The sequence below is a fragment of the Capricornis sumatraensis genome, chromosome 22, assembly GCF_032405125.1.
Source record: "Capricornis sumatraensis isolate serow.1 chromosome 22, serow.2, whole genome shotgun sequence".
Classification (NCBI taxonomy): Eukaryota; Metazoa; Chordata; class Mammalia; order Artiodactyla; family Bovidae; genus Capricornis; species Capricornis sumatraensis.
This window is the reverse complement of record NC_091090.1, coordinates 38,091,290-38,104,161: the sequence shown is the minus strand read 5'-3', so window position 1 is coordinate 38,104,161 and position 12,872 is coordinate 38,091,290.

Here is a 12,872-nt window from a genome sequence, read left to right as displayed (position 1 = left end):
TTCTCAGAATAACACAAGGGGACAAGAATAAAATTATATGTGAATAAATCTCTTCATATGCATACATAAAATTTTGTGAGCTCAATTAAGGAGTCATCTTTAATTGTTTTGTTATTCCATCAATCCATCTACTGGGAGATAATCCAAACTCTACAATAGATTTCTTTTTTTCAGGATTTCAATTGCAAATCATAATAAATGTAAAGCTATGGCCTTGAAAAAAACGGCCTAGTGAAAAAGTTGGCTTAAGCTCAACATTCAGAAAACTAAGATCACGGCATCCGGTCCCATCACTTTATGGCAAATAGATGGGAAACAGTGGAAACAGTGGCTGACTTTATTTTTGAAACTCCAAAATCACTGCAGATAGTGATTGTAGCCATGAAATTAAAAGACGCTTACTCCTTGGAAAGAAAGTTATGACCAACCTAGAAAGCATATTAAAAAGCAGAGACATTACTTTGTCAAAAAGGTCTATCTAGTCAAGGCTATGCTTTTTCCAATGGTCATGTATGGGTGTGAGAGTTGGACTATAAAGAAAGCTGAGCACCAAAGAATTGATGCTCCTGAATTGTGGTTTTGGAGAAGACTCGAGTCCCTTGGACTGCAAGGAGATCCAACCAGTCCATCCTAAAGTAGATCAGTCCTGGGTGTTCATTGGAAGGACTGATGTTGAAGCTGAAACTTCAATACTCTGGCCACCTGATGTGAAGAGCTGACTCATTTGAAAAGACCCTGATGCTGGGAAAGATTGAGGGCTGCAGGAGAAGGGGATGACAGAGGATGAGATGGTTGGATGGCATCACCAGCTCAATGGACATGGGTTTGGGTGAACTCCAAGAGTTAGTGATAGACAGGAAGGCCTGGCGTGCTGCAGTTCATGGGGTCGCAAAGAGTCAGACTAGACTGAGCAAATGATCTGAACTGAACGGAAATGGTCTAGAAGAATAAATAAAATGTCGTATGGATATCATTATGTATGTGTGTGTGTATATATATATGTATATATATATATATATATATATATATATATATGTATTTGTAAAGAAAATTAATGAAAAAATACAGAAGACTTACAGTTTGCAGAAACAGAAAGTGTACTTACTCAGAGCTGAATATATATATATCCTAGAAAAAATACTTTCTCAGCTTCTGATGACTTCTAAAGAAAGGGACTGCACGACTGTCATCTCCAGCCTGCTGTGGACTCCTTTCCACTTTCTTCCTCAACTTCCTTCCATGAAATCTCTTCCCTAAGTTATAAAACACATCTCAGGTTTCTGGTTCAGACAAGATGATCTTAACCTCTTTGTGCCCACTCCTCTGTTTGTTCTGGAAAAAAGAAGAGACCGCTAAAGGGGACCTTGTATATTTAGCAAGAAGAAGGTGAACTAGTTTAGGGCCTGAAGAATGGAATAGCAACACAGAAGCACCTAAGAGAAGACAAGCCAGGCCCAGCATTCCTGACCTCCAACCTAGATCAGAAGGCAGCCTGAGTAGGGCCGTTCCTCCCAAGGAACAAATGTGAAGGAACACCAGGTGGTGGTTTAGTTGCTAAGCTGTACCTGACTCTTTGTGACCCATGGAATATAGCCCACCAGGTTCCTCTGTCCACGGAATTCTCCAGGTAAGAAAAGGATTCCTGTGACCTCCTCCAAGGTATCTTCCCAACTCAGGGATTGAATCCAGGTCTTCATAAGGCAAGTGGATTCCTTATTGTCTGAGCCACCTGGAAAGCCCAAGAAACTCAATAATGGCATGGATATTTGGAAACTAAAAGGATAAAAACATATGTTAATATTAGATAAAGTAGACTTTAGAGCAAAGAAAATATCTATAAGCAAAGGAATACAAGCATTATATAAGGAAAAAAAGAGTCAATTCAGCAGGATACATGCATATTAAATATGTATATATCAAACAACATAATCTCAAAATACTTGAAGCAAAAATAGATACATCATCTGAATACTCCTATAAACTTTAATGATACTGAAACTGTGACATAAAACTTTTGAAAAAGAAATCACCAATCCAAGATAGTTTGACCAGAGAATTCTAACAAATATTTTAAAAATTAAGATCAGTTTGACATAATCTCTTCAAGAAAATAAAAGAGTAGGAAATCATTCCCAACTAATTAGATATGGCCAGTATCGCTCTGTATCAAAATCAGACAAAGACAGTACAAAAAGGAAATTTCAGACTAATGTCTCTCACAAATTTGGAATTAAGTTTTCACTCTCACACATGCAAATCAACCAAACAAATTCAACAATGTATAAAAACATATCTTGAAAGTTTCTGGTTCCTTCCAAAATCTGGTCACATTACCTATCTCTTCAAGGGGTTTAAGTGAACCAAGGATACAGTCAGTTAGGGTCCCAGTAATAATATTTTGATACCAGAAACGCAGTGACAAATACTCGAATCTAGGTCAAATCAGAAACTGAATTCTCCCATTAAAGTTAATCCTACTCAGTCATCCTAAATGTCTAGCAAACATAACTACAACTAGATTCATAAGATAAAGAAATCATAGCTACTACATAGAAATGGTGGGTGTGTTTGATATTCTTTATATGCCCCTGGGGAACCTTGGCTAATAGAGTTTTGCCAAGAGAGTGCACTGGTCATAGCAAATACCCTCTTCCAACAACACAAGAGAAGACTCTTCACATGGACATCACCATATCGTCAACACTGAAATCAGTTTGATTATATTCTTTGCAGCCAAAGATGGAGAAGCTCTATACAATCAGCAAAAACAAGACTGGGAGCTGACTGTGGCTCAGACCATGAACTCCTCATTGCCAAATTCAAACATAAATAGAAGAAAGTAGGGAAAACAACTAGACCATTCAGGTATGACCTAAATCAAAACCCTTATGATTATACAGTAGAAGTGAGAAATAGATTTAAGGGACTAGATCTGATAGAGTGCCTGATGAACTATGAACGGAGGTTCGTGACATTGTACAGGAGACAGGGATCAAGACCATCCCTATGGAAAAGAAATGCAAAAAAGCAAAAGGACTGTCTGGGGAGGCCTTACAAATTGCTGTGAAAAAAAGAGAAGCGAAAAGCAAAGGAGAAAAGGAAAGATATAAGCATCTGAATGCAGAGTTCCAAAGAATAGCAAGGAGACATAAAGCCTTCCTCAGTGAGCAATGCAAAGAAATAGAGGAAAAGAACAGAATGGGAAAGACTAGAGATCTCTTCAAGAAAATTAGAGATACCAAGGGAACATTTCATGCAAAGATGGGCTCGATAAAGGACAGAGATGGTAGGGACCTAACAGAAGCAGAAGATATTAAGAAGAAATGGCAAGAATACACAGAAGAACTGTATAAAAAATATCTTCACGACCCAGATAATCATGATGGTGTGATCACTAATCTAGAGCCAGACATCCTGGAATGTGAAGTCACGTGGGCCTTGGAAAGCATCACTATGAACAAAGCTAGTGGAGGCGATGGAATTCCAGTTGAGCTGTTTCAAATCCTGAAAGATGATGCTGTGACAGTGCTGCACTCAATTTCCAGCAAATTTGGAAAACTCAGCAGTGGCCATAGGACTGGACAAGGTCAGTTTTCATTCCAATCCCAAAGAAAGGCAATGCCAAAGAATGCTCAAACTACTGCACAATTGCACTCATCTCACATGCTAGTAAAGTAATGCTCAAAATTCTCCAAGCCAGGTTTCAGCAATACATGAACCATGAACTTTCAGATGTTCAAGCTGGTTTTAGAAAAGGCAGAGGAACCAGAAATCAAATTGCCAACATCCACTGGATCATGGAAAAAAGAAGAGAGCTCCAGAAAAATATCTTTTTCTGCTTTATTGACTATGCCAAAGCCTTTGATTGTGTGGATCACAATAAATTGTGGAAAATTGTGATAGAGATGGGAACATCAGACCACCTGACCTGCCTCTTGAGAAATCTGTATGCAGGTCAGGAAGCAACAGTTAGAACTGGACATGGAACAACAAACTGGTTCCAAATGGGAAAAAGAGTACGTCAAGGCTGTTTATTGTCACCCTGCTTAATTAACTTATATGCAGAGTACATCATGAGAAACGCTGGACTGGAAGAAACACAAGCTGGAATCAAGATTGCCGGGAGATATATCAATAACCTCAGATATGCAGATGACACCACCCTTATGGCAAAAAGTGAAGAAGAACTAAAAGGCCTCTTGATGAAAGTGAAAGTGGAGAGTGAAAAAGTTGGCTTAAAGCTCAACATTCAAAAAACGAAGATCATGGCATCTGGTCCCATCACTTAATGGGAAATAGATGGGGAAACAGTAGAAACAGTGTCAGACTTAAATTTTGGGGGCTCCAAAATCACTGCAGATTGTGACTGCAGCCATGAAATTAAAAGATGCTTACTCCTTGGAAGGAAAGTTATGAGCAACCTAGATAGCATATTGAAAAGCAGAGACATTACTTTGCCAACAAATGTCTGTCTAGTCAGTGTTATGGTTTTTCCAGTGGCCATGTATGGATGTGAGAATTGGACTGTGAATAAAGCTGAGCACCAAAGAAATGATGCTTTTGAACTGTGGTGTTGAAGAAGTCTCTTGTGAGTTCCTTGGACTGCAAGGAGATCCAATCAGTCCATTATAAAAGAGATCAGTCCTGGGTGTTCTTTGGATGGACTGATGCTAAAGCTGATATTCCAATACTTTGGCCACCTCATGAGAAGAGTTGACTCATTGGAAAATACTCTGATTCTTGGAGGGATTGGAGGCAGGAGGAGAAGGGGATGACAGAGGATGAGATGGCGGGATTGCATCACCGACTTGATGGACGTGAGTTTGAGTGGACTCCAGGAGCTGGTGATGGACAGGGAGGTCTGGCGTGCTGCGATTCTTGGGGTTGCAAAAAGTCGGACATGACGGAGCAACTGAACTGAACTGGGGAACCCTGTAGACCATTTTCTATTATGTTATGAATCTTTGGAGGCTGAGGAGACCAGACTTTATCCCTCTAGATCTCCTCGCCTCTAACTTCTACTTGAATTTGGCCAGCGGTGGACAAAAGAGTTTGGTGAGTCAGTGGAGAAAGATTAGTGGATTGATTATTTCCTCTGACTCCTTTCTTGGTGGGAAGTGGCCAAGTTTCTCCACTGAAGCCCAGAGCTCTGGTCAGAGGCCCTCACTTTTAGCTGCAGCTATGTATAAGACTCTTTAGAGACTGCAATATCCATTCTCTTCCTTTGCCCTGTTGGCCTAAAAGTGTTCGTGCATCCATATTCTTGCCTGACTCAAAGAGTTTTGCTTTCCCTTTTTTTTAATTTTTATTTTTTATTATTTTTTTTATTGGAGGCTAATTACTTTACAATATTTTATTGGTTTTGCCATAAGCTAGCCTTAGTTCTGGTACAGCTTCCAAATCCTTAAAGTTCATTGTGTGTTAGTCGCTCAGGCATGTCTGACTTTTTGTGATCCCCAGGGACTGTAGCCTACAAGGCTTCTCTGTCCAAAGGCTTCTTCAGACAAGAATGCTAGATTGGGTAACCGTTCCTTTCTGCATGGATCTTCCCTGCCCCAGGGGTGCAACCCAGGTCTCACACATTGCAATCAGATTCTATACCATCTGAGCCACCAGGGAAGCGAGACTTCTTTATTTTCCTTATCTGTGTAAATCATCTTCATTTCTGACAAGGATGGGGCGGCTATGGAGCTGCTAGATAAAGATGGTCCCTCAAAGATCTAATGCTAAACTGCTTACAACTCCTCCTGCCCCCAATCCCTCCCAACATCAGAGTATTTTCCAGTGAGTTGACTCTTTGCACGAGGTGGCCATGTATTGGAGTTTCAGTTTTAGCATCAGTCCTTCCAATGAACACCCAGGACTGATCTCCTTGAATAGACTGGTTGGATCTCCTTGCAGTCCAAAGGACTCTCAAGAGTCTTCTCCAGCACCACAGTTCAAAAGTATCATTTCTTCGGTGCTCAGCTTTCTTCACAGTCCAACTCTCACACATACATGACCACTGGGAAAACCATAGCCTTGACTAGACAGACTTTTGTTGGCAAAGTAATGTCTCTGCTTTTTAATATGCTATCTAGGTTGGTCATAACTTTCCTTCCAAGGACAGGATAATTTGATATATGTATATTATTTTTTAATTTTACTTTTAATTGAAGTATAATTGCTTTACAATGTGTTGGCTTCTGCTGTACAATGACATGAATCAGCCATAAGTATACATGTATCCCCTACCTCTTGAATCCCCCACTACACACCCCATCCCACTTCTCTAGGTTGTCACAAAGCACTGGGTAAGCTTCCTGGTTCACACAGCCTCTTCCCACTGGCTATCCATTAATATTTTACATGTGGTAATGTACTATGTTTGAATGCTACTCTCTCAATTCAACTTGCCCTCTCCTTCCCCTGTTGTGTCCACAAACATGTTCTCTGTCTGTGTCTCTCTTCCTGCCCTGAAAATAGTTTAACCAGTGCTATTTTTCTAGATTCCATATATACACATTAGTATACAATATTTGGTTTTCTCTTTTTGACTTACTTCACTCTACATAACAGGCTGCAGGTTCATCCACCTCAGCTCAAGTGACCCAAATTCACTTCTTTTTAAGGTTAATTAAAATTCCCTTGTATAGATGTACCACAATTTCTTTATCCATTCCTCTCTCAATTCATATCTAGATTGCTTCCATGTCCTGGCTATTGTAAACACTGTTGGAATGAATTTTGGGGTTCACATGTCTTTTTGAGTTATGGTTTTCTCAGGGTATATGTCCAATAGTGGAATTTCTAGGACATATTGTAGTTTTGTTAGGGCTTCCCTGATGGATCAGCAGGTAAAGAATCTGCCTGAAATGCAGACGACACAGGAGATGGTTCAATCCCTAGGTCAGGAAGCTCCTCTGGAGGAGGAAATGACAACCCATTCCAGTATACTTGCCATTTCCACCTACCCCTCTGCCATAATGCATTAGAAAAGATTTTCCCTTTCTATTAAATTAAGTATCTTAGCTGGCATGTGACATGTTTACCTCTTATTTTTTGAAGAGAACACAGGTAAGTTCCACTCTCTTAGACAGCATCAATTATACAACACAATTTTATCAGTTATAGTAATAATGCTATACATTAGATCCTCAGACCTTAAAATTTTCATATGCTAAAATGTATAACCTTTTATAAACCTGTCCCTACTTCCTCCACTCTCCAAGCTATGGCAATCACTCTCCTACTCTGTTTCTGATTTCCATTTTTTTTTTTTAGATTCCTTACAACTGAGATCATACAGTATCTGTCTTTCTCTAACTTATTTTACTTAACATAAGGCCCTCCAAACTCATCCATGCTGCCACAAATGGAAAAATTTCTTTCTTTTTTAATGGCTAAATAAAATTCACACACACACACACACACACACGTATATATCTCACATCACATTGTTTTAATCTCTTCACGACTGACAGATACTTAGATTGTTCCCATAATAGGTTGTTTCTAGGCTACTGTGAATATTGATGCAATGAACATGGGAGTACAGATTTCTCTTTGAGATGATTATTTCATTTCCTTTGAATATACATGCAGAAAGGAATATATATCCAGAAGTGGGATTAATGGCCATATAACAGTTCTTTGTGAAATTCCATGAGAAACTTCCAGAAGGTATTCCATGGGAGTTGCACCAATATAGATTCCTACAAATAATCTATTAGACCTCCATTTCCTACACATTCTCAATCACACTTATTTCTTACTTTTTGGTAAAAGCCATTTAAGCAGGAATGATGTGGTATATGTTGTACTTTTGATTTGCACTTCCCTGATAGATATGTTGAGCATCTTGTCATATACTTCTTGAGCATTCTATATGTCTTATTTGGGCAGAAAATTGTCTACTCTGTAAAAAAGTAGCATGCATTTTGCATACTGTATTTGAATATATAAAACTCAGTTACCTATCCATACACCAAAACACGTTACAGAAATACAAATAATCCCATTTACAATTGCATCCAAAAAATAAAATACTTAGAAATAATTTTAAGCAAGGTGTTGAAAGATCTATGTATGAAAACATTCAAGACAATCATGAAATGGTTAAAAGACACAAAATGAAACATATTTCATATTTATTTACTGGAAGAATTAATGTTGTTAATAAATCCATACTACCCAAAGCTATCTACATATTCACTGCAGTCTCTTTCAAAATTCCAAAGGCATTTTTCACAGAACAGAAAAAAAAAATTCTACAACTTGTATAAAACTATGGAACTGGAGGAATCAACTTGCCTGACTTCCGGCTCTACTACAAAGCCACGGTCATCAAGACAGTATGGTACTGGCACAAAGACAGAAATATAGATCAATGGAACAAAATAGAAAGCCCAGAGATAAATCCACACACATATGGACACCTTATCTTTGACAAAGGATGCAAGAATATACAATGGAGTAAAGACAATCTCTTTAACAAGTGGTGCTGGGAAAACTGGTCAACCACTTGTAAAAGAATGAAACTAGATCACTTTCTAACACTACACACAAAAATAAACTCAAAATGGATTAAAGATCTAAATGTAAGACCAGAAATGATAAAACTCCTAGAGGAGAACATAGGAAAAATACTCTCTGACATAAATCACAACAGAATCCTCTATGATCCACCTCCCAGAATTCTAGAAATAAAGCAAAAATAAACAAATGGGATCTAATTAAAATTAAAAGCTTCTGCACAACAAAGGAAAATATAAGCAAGGTGAAAAGACAGCCTTCTGAATGGGAGGAAATAATAGCAAATGAAACAACTGACAAACAACTAATCTCAAAAATATACAAGCAACTTATGCAGTCCAGAAAAATAAATGACCCAATCAAAAAATGGGCCAAAGAACTAAATAGACATTTCTCCAAAGAAGACATACAGATGGCTAACAAACACATGAAAAGATGCTCAATATCACTCATTTTCAGAGAAATGCAAATCAAAACCACAGTGAGGTACCACTTCACACCAGTCAGAATGGCTACGATGCAAAAGTCTGCAAGCAATAAATGCTGGTGAGGGTGTGGAGAAAAGGGAACCCTCCTACACTGTTGGTGGGAATGCAAACTAGTACAGCCACTATGGAGAACAGTTTGGAGATTCCTTAAAAAATTGCAAATAGAACTGCCTTATGACCCAGCAATCCCACTGCTGGGCATACACACCCAGGAAACCAGAATTGAAAGAGACACATGTACCCCAATGTTCATCGCAGCAAGTTTATAATAGCCAGGACATGGAAACAACCTAGATGTCCATCAGCAGATGAATGGATAAGAAAGCAGTGGTACATATACAAATGGAGTATTACTCAGCCATTAAAAAGAATACATTTGAATCAGTTCTAATGAGGTGGATGAAACTAGAGCCGATTATACAGAGTGAAGTAAGCCAGAAAGAAAAACACCAATACAGTATACTAACACATATATATGGAATTTAGAAAGATGGTAATGATGACCCTGTATGTGAGCCAGCAAAAGAGACACAGATGTGTAGAGCAGACTTTTGGACTCTGAGAGAGAGGGAGAGGGTGGGATGATTTGGGATAATGGCATTGAAACATGTATACTATCATGTAAGAAACAAATCGCCAGTCTATGTTCGATGCAGGTTGCAGGATGCTTGGGGCTGGTGCACGGGGATGATCCAGAGAAATGATATGGGGTGGGAGGTGGGAGGGGTTCATGTTCGGGAACTCATGTACACCCGTGATGGATTCATGTCAATGTATGGCAAAACCAATACAGTATTGTAAAGTAAATAAAGTAAAAATAAAAATTAAAAAGATGAAATAAAATAAAACTGTTGCTCTTCAGTTGCCAGGTCCTGTCTGCCTCTTTGTGACTCCACAGACTGCAGCACACCAGCCTTCCCTGTCCCTTACCATCTCCTAGAATTTGCCCAAGTTCATGCCCTTTGAATTGGTGATGCCAGCCAACCATCTCATCCTCTGTCACCCTCTTTTTCTTCTGCCTTCAATCTTTCCCAGCATCAGGGTCTTTTCTAATGAGTCAGCTGTTCACATTATGTGGCCAAAGTACTGGATGTTCAGCTTCAGCATCAGTCATTCCAAAGAGTATATGGGGTTGATTTCCTTTAAAGTTGACTGGTTTGATCTCCTTGGTGCCCAGGGACTCTCAAGAGTCTTCTGCAGCACCACTTTTCGAAAACATCAGTTCTTCAGCACTCTGCCTTCTTTATTGTCTGTCCAGCTCTTACATGCGTACATGACTACTGGAAAGAGCATAGCCTTGACTATACAGACCTCTGTCGGCAAAGTGATGTTTTTGCTTTTAACACGCTGTCTAGGTTTGTCATAGATTTCTTGCCAAGAAGCAATCGTCTTCTAATTTCATGGCTGCAGTCACCATCCACAGTGATTTTAGAGCCCAAGAAGAGGAAATCTGTCACTGCTTCCACTTTTTCCCCTTCTATTTGCCATGTAAGTGATGGGACCAGATGCCATGATCTTAGCTTTTTTGATATTGAGTTTTAAGCCAGCTTTTTCACTCTCCTCTTTCACCCTCATCAGAGGCTCTTTAGTTCCTCTTCGCTTTCTGCCATTAAAATTGTATTATTCACATATCTGAGGTTGTTGATATTTCTCCCAGCAATCTTGCTTCCAGCTTTTAGGACTCATCCAGTCCAGCATTTCGCATGACATGCACTGCATATAAGTTAAATCAGCAGGGTGACAATATTCAGCCTTGACGGACTTCTTCACTAATTTTGAACCAGTTTATTGTTCCTTTTCTACTTGTGACTGTTGCCTTTTGAACTGCATAAAGGTTTCTCAGAAGATGGGTAAGGTTTATCTGGTGTGCCCATCTCTGTAAAATTTTCGACTTTGTTGTGATTCACACAGTCTGGTGAGGTCAATGAAGCAGACGTTTTTCCAGAATTCCCTTGCTTTCTCTATGTTCCAGCAAATGTTGCCGATTTGATCTCTATTCCTCTGCCTTTTCTAAACCCATCTTGAACATCTGGAAGTTCTAGATTCACATAATGCTGAAGCCCTGCCTGGAGGATTTTGAGCATAACCTTACTATCACTGGAGATGAGTGCACATGTTCAATGACTTGAACATTCTTTAGTACTGCTCTTCTTGAGAATTGGGATGAGGATTGACCTCTTCCTGTCCTCTGGCCACTGCTGGCTTTTCCAAATTTTCTGACACATTGAGTGGAGCACTTTAAATGTATCATCTTTTGGGATTTTAAATAGCTTTGCTGGAATTCCATCACCTCCACTAACTTTATTGGCAGCAGTTCTTCTTAAGCCCCACTTGACTTCACATTCCAGAATGTCTGGCTGTAATGAGAGACTACACCATTGTGATTACCTGGGTCATTAAGATATGTTTTTGTATATCTCTTCTGTGTCCTTTTTCCATTTCTTCTTGGTCTATTCTGCTGTATTATATCACAAAATACCAAAGAGTCAAAATGATCTTGAGAAAGAAGAACAAAATTCAAAACTATGGTTTTTGATTTCAAATTGCATTAGAAAGCTATAATAATCAAAAACAGAATGATTTGCTTCTGGCACGAAAACAGACACAGATCAACAGAGCAGAACAGCAAAGCCGGAAAGAAGAGTAAACCCATATATTGTTGGTTAGCTTATGAAAAAGGAGCCAAGAATATCTAGTGGGGAAAGGACAAGCTTTTCAAAATGGCATTGGGAAAACTGGAATGTCCTATGAAAAATTGAAACTGTACCCTTGTCTTTTACCATATACAAAAATCAAATAAAAAGCGATTAAAAGTTGAACCTAAGACTTTAAGCAACTAAACCCCTAGAAGAATACATTGAGGTATTCTTCTTGCCATTGGTCTTTGCAACGAGTTTTGGGATTTCACACCAAAAGCAAAGGCAACAACTGCAAAAACATACAAGTGGAACCACATCAAACTCCAAACAAAGAAACATCAACAAAATCAAATGGCAATTTACAGATTGACAGAAGATATTTCCAAATCATATATTTGATAAGGGCTTAATATCCAAAATACGCAAGACACACAACTCAAGGGCCAAAAGCCCCAAATAATCCAAAATTTTAATGGAGTGTAAGGAAAGTAAGAGTTTCAATAAATCTGAAGATTAGACTGTAGATGAGAGACACAGCAAGGTTTTCCTTCTAGAACAACAAAAGCCTGTGCCTTCCTGGTGTTAATTTCTTCATCTCCACTCACTTGTTTGACAGTTACAGTTCACAGTGTACATTCTTCAGTCAATAGCAATCACCCCACAGTGAGCTATAATGTGTACTAAGAACAGCCCCATTGAGGGGAGGAGGCTAATCATACTTACTAATGAGGCATATCAAAAGGAAGGTAATTTGCAGAGTTTACAACTCCATTGTTTCTATGTTTCATTTCAAAATTGAGCCACCTAGTAAGGAAAATGAATTAAGAGTCCTCAATAATATATAGATAGAAAATCAGTTTTAAATGGGAGTATTAATGGATTGTAATTTGAGGGTAATTTATTACTACTGTTGTAACTGTAGTCCTTTTGATTCTCTATTGCATCCATTAATAATTTATTATAAATATTAATACCAACACAGGGATCCATATTACTAAAGTTATAGTGAATAGAGAAAGACATAGAATATATTAGGCAAGAAGTCAAAGTATGGGAAGTCAACAATGGTAGTAAGGTAAAGGGCAGTATTGCCTTGAGGAAGGAAGGGTCTCAAAGTTACTTGAAACACCAAGATCGAACCAGATGTGAGGAATTAGCTTAATTTGTAAACAAGAAACTCTACCAGAAGAAATTTAAGTTCATAAAACATTACAATGCTAAACCCAAAATT